General features: G+C 40.5%; 1 non-coding gene across 1 annotated transcript; it reads left to right on the top strand.

The window, feature by feature from the left end:
* Positions 1 to 4,318: 4,318 nt before the first annotated feature.
* Positions 4,319 to 4,425, top strand: LOC112134744 (U6 spliceosomal RNA). Its single transcript, XR_002916107.1, has one exon. It is a non-coding gene; the product is annotated as a U6 spliceosomal RNA (small nuclear RNA).
* The last annotated feature ends 701 nt before the right edge of the window (positions 4,426 to 5,126 follow it).

Genomic DNA, 5,126 nt, shown 5'->3' with positions numbered 1-5,126 from the left:
ATTATCTATGAAACTGTTTCATTAAAAAAAGAAGCCTAGTTGGAAGGTTTCAGTATGTAAGCAGGTGTGCATTTTCTGACTTCAGAAAGGCCCCTTAAAATGTCCCCAGGATCGATCCTTGTTTATGCCATCCAAGCCTCAGTTAAATTCATCTGGAGAGGGATTCTGCTGCAGGCATGCATTGCTGATGCACTCTCTCAGTGACTTGGGCTTGCAGGTTAATGACTAGCAGGGGAAAGAGTGTTTTTATAACAGGATCAGCACTCATGGACTTTTTCTTCCCCTAAAAGCTAGCTCTGCTCTGGAAAAGCCCTGGTCATGTGCCTCAGCAGCTGATTAGGGAGGAGATGCTGTTTGTTATGTATCACCTTCCCCACAACTTACGCCTCTGTCACCTGTATTCATTTAGAAGACATTTGTTATGTGCCTTTTTAGGCTCCCAGCCTATTCAAGGGAAACCCCAGTATTTGAGTTTCTATGTACCAAGAACTCAGAGAAAACTAAAAGACCTAGTCCATAGTGTCAAAGAACTAACAATTTAGTTGAGGATACAAAATATATGCATCTGAAGCAATTAGGGGATAGTAATAATTAATATTCTGTTATTTTCAAGCAACTGAAACCATATCTTCCCTCTTAAGAAAAAGGGAAAATTACTAAGTGGAGACAAGGGAATCACACATAATGAAAGGAGAGTTTGACAGACAGGATGTGAAAAATATAGGGCAGCTCAGGGATCTCAGTAGCAGGAATGTGTGGACCTTTGTCAAGACCTGTCATTTAGGGATATGCATATAAAATATAAAGAAAATTAAAAACACCTAGTACCTCACCTCCCAGGGGCAACCACCAGTATGCTTCTGACATATATTCTTCTCGTCTTTTTGTTTTTCCTTTGAGCATCTGGGTGAGTGTGTATATTTGTCACAAAATTGAGATTCTGCACTTTATGCTGTTTTGTGTCTTGCTCTTTTCACTTAACGTTATACTGAAAACATCGAACTGTCATTGAAAGCTCTTTGAAATACATCTTTTAGTGGCTGCATAATTTTAGTATGTGGCTGCACCATAATTCATTTACTAGTCCCTATTGTTGAGCATATAAATTATTTTCAATTTTTCACTATTATAAAATATACTGTAATAAACATCACAGTACATTTTCTGAATTATTGTCTGAATTTCTGAGTGGGAAAAAAGGTTTCAATCAAGGATTTAAGACAGAATCATTACCTGTGATTTTAAATGCCTGGAATAACCTGAAATATTCTGCCCAGCCAAAATACCGTTCCACTAACTTTGCCATTTTACGAGGGTATCCATTCTTTTTCACTCCACAATCAAAACACCATTTTGTAAATCACTGACTTCTTAGTGCTCTAAATAGAACAACTTAGTCACTGGAAAGAAAGAATGACCCTAAAACCAAATCAATATCAAGCCAATTACTTATTCTTGGTCCTCGGACATGAATCTATTTTGTGGAGGCTAGGGAGAGTCAACTGATTGCATTCTGCTTTTCAGTAGACTTTTTCTTCTGGGTCAGGAGAGGAAGGAGGCAGATATGTTCTGGGAAGAGGGATAAAATCTAGGAGACAATTAGGGACCTCAAAAGATTCTAGTTTTTAATCTTTTATTTAATAAACACCATGTGTCAGACATTGTTCTGAGGGTTTTATGAATATTTAGTCACTTAATCTTGCTACTAATGTGTATTAGTTCATTCTCACACTGCTATAAAGAACTTCCTAAGACTAGGTAATTTATAAAGGAAAGAGGTTTAATTGACTCACAGTTCCAAATGGCTGGGGACACCTCAGGAAACTTAGGATCATGGTGGGGAAGGGGAAGTCAGGACCTTCTTCACATGGCAGCAGGAGAGAGAAGTGCAAGCAGGGGAAATGCCAGACACTTATAAAACCATCAGATCTCATGAGAACTCATTCACTATCATGAGAACAGGATAGAGGAAACCACCCCCATGATCCAATCACTTTCTTCCCTCAAGATGTGGGGATTACAGGTCCCTCCCTCAATATATGGGGATTACAATTCAAGACGAGATTTGTGTGAGGACACAGAGCCAAACCATATCATTCCATCCCTGACCACTACGAAATATCATGTCCTCACATTTCAAAACCAATCATGCCTTCCCAACAGTCCCCCAAAGTCTTAACACATTTCAGCATTAAGTCAAAAGCCACAGTCCAAAGTCTCATCTGAGACAAGGCAAGTCCCTTCCATCCATGAGCCTGTAAAATCAAAAACAATTTTATTTCTTCCAAGGTACAATGAAGGTACAGGCATTGGGTAAATACCTCCTTTCCAAATGGGAGATATTGGCCAAAACAAAGGGACTACAGGTCCTATGCAAGTCCAAAATCCAGTGGGGCAGTCATTAAATCTTAAAGCTCCAACATAATCTACTCTGACTCCATGTCTCAAATCCAGGGCATGCTGATGCAAAGGATGGGCTCCCACGGCCTTGGGCAACTTCGTCCCTGTGGCTTTACAGAGTACAGCCCCACTCCCTGGCTACTTTCATGGCTGGTGTTGAGTGTCTGAGGCTTTTCCAGACACACAGTGCAAGCTGTTGGTGGATCTGCCATTCTGGGGTCTGAAGGATGGTGGCCCTCTTCTCACAGCTCCTCTAGGCAGTGCCCCAGTGGAGACCCTGTGTGGGGGCTCCAACCCTGTATTTCCCCTTTGCACTGCTCTAGCAGAGGTTCTCCATGAGGGCTTTGCCCCTGCAGACTTCTGCCTGGACATCCAGGCGTTACCATACATCCTCTGAAATCTAGGCAGAGTTTCTCAAACCTCAATTCTTGACTTTTGTGCACGTGCAGGCCCAACACCACATGGAAGCTGCCAAACCTTGGGACTTGCACCCTCAGAAGCGATGGCCTAAGTTGTATGTTGACTCCTTTTAGCCATGACTGGGATGCAGGGAACCAAGTCCTGAGATGGCACAAAGCATCAAGGCCCTGGGCCTGGCCCATGAAACCATTTTTTCCTCCTAGGCTTCCCAACCTGTGATGGGAAGGGCTACTGTGAAGACCTCTGACAGGCCCTGGAGATATTTTCCCCATTGTCTTGGTGATTAACATTTGACTCCTCATTACTTATGCAAATTTCTGCAGTTGGCTTGAAGTTCTCCCCAGAAAATGGGTTTTTCATTCTATTACATTGTCAGACTACAAATTTTCCAAACTTTTATGCTTTGCTTCCCTTTTAAATGGAAGTTCCAATTTCAGATCATCTCTCTCAAGTTCAAAGTTCTACAGATCTCTAGGGCAGGGCAAAATGCTACCAGTCTCTTTGCTAAAGCATAGCAAGAGTGACCCTTGCTCTAGTTTCCAGTAAGTTCCTCATCTCCATCTGTGACCACCTCAGCCTGGACTTCATTGTCCATATCTATCAGCATTTTGGTCAAAACCATTCAACAAGTCTCTAGGAAGTTCCAAACTTTCCCACATCTTCCTGTCTTCTTCTGAGCCCTCCAAACTGTTCCAACTTCTGCCTGTCACAAAGTTGGTTTCACATTTTCAGGTATCCTCATAGCAGTACCTCACTCTCCGCAGTACCAATTCTCTGTATTAGCCCATTCTCACACTGCTATAAAGAACTTCCCTGAGACTGGGTAATTTATAAAGAAAAGAGGTTTAACTGACTCACAGTTCCACATGGCTGGGAACACCTCAGGAAACTTACAACCACGGTGGAAGGTGAAGGCAAAGCAAGAACCTTCTTCACATGGCAGCAGGAGAGAGAAGTGCAAGCAGGTGAAATGCCAGACACTTATAAAACCATCAGATCTCATGATAACTCACTCACTATTGTGAGAACAAGATGGAGGAACCACCCCCATGATCCAATTGCTTCCCTCCCTCAACACATGGGGATTATAGGTCCCTCCCTTGAAACGTGGGGATTACAATTGAAGATGAGATTTAGGTGAGGACACAGAATCAAACCATATCATAATGTTATGAAGCAAGCATTATTATTACCTTCATTGTATGGATGAGAAGACTGAATTACAGAAGTAAAAGTAAGGGGTAAAGCTGGGATTTGAACGCTGAAACACTGGCTCTAAGCAACTGTACCTTGTTTCCATGAATATACTGAAGTTTATATTTTAAAATCAGAATGGTTGAAAAACGATCAAACACTATAATCAAAGAACATCAAACCAATATGCATTTTTTTCTTTTACTGGACTTTAGTATTTCTTATCTTGTACAACCCAAGCATTAGCAACCTGGGCATCCCTAGGTCTTCCAAATCTCACTTTAATATTGTAAAAACTGGCTCAGTGCTCCCTTCAGCTGCACATATACTAAAATTGGAATGATGCAGAGAAGACTACCATGGCCCTTGCACAAGGATGACACGCAAATTCATGTTCACAAAAATTCATTTGTGATTCATGTTCTTGTTAATGAGCAATAAGAAAACACCTGAAGGTTCAAAATTCACTGATAATACTAAGTATAGAGATAAATACAAAATATTATGACAAGGTAATTGTGGTGTGTAAACTACTCATGCCCTGAGTAGAAAGACCAAAAGATGAACCTATCAACTGTGATGACGATAACAATTTTTCAAGACAGACAGTGTAAGATATAAATAGAAACAACTAAAAGTTAAAAAGTAGGGGTGATGAAGTTAAAATGTAGACTTTGTATTAGTTTTCTCTTTGCTTGTTTGTTTTTGTGATCAATGTTAAGTTGTCATTAGTTTAAAATAATCGGTTATAAGATATTATTAGTAAGCTTCATGGTAACCTCAAATTAAAAAAGCCTACATTAGATACACAAAAAATAAAAAGCAAGCAATTAAAACATACCACCAGAAAAAAATCACCTTCACAGAAAGGAAGACGGAAGGAAGGAAGGGAGGAAGGGAGGGAGGGAGGAAGGAAGGAAGGAAGAAAGGACCACACAACAACCAGGAAAAAAAAATTGATAAGTAAGTCCTTACTTATCAATAATAACATTGAATATAAATGGACTAAACTCGCCAATCAAAAGGTATAGAGTGGCTGAATGAATTTAAAAAACATGATCTGAGCCTGGTGCAGTGGCTCACACCTGTAATCCCAGCAATTTGGGAGGCTG

This window comes from Pongo abelii, chromosome 7 (assembly GCF_028885655.2).
Source record: "Pongo abelii isolate AG06213 chromosome 7, NHGRI_mPonAbe1-v2.0_pri, whole genome shotgun sequence".
In the NCBI taxonomy this organism is placed as follows: domain Eukaryota; kingdom Metazoa; phylum Chordata; class Mammalia; order Primates; family Hominidae; genus Pongo; species Pongo abelii.
This window is presented reverse-complemented; position numbering and strand designations above follow the sequence as displayed.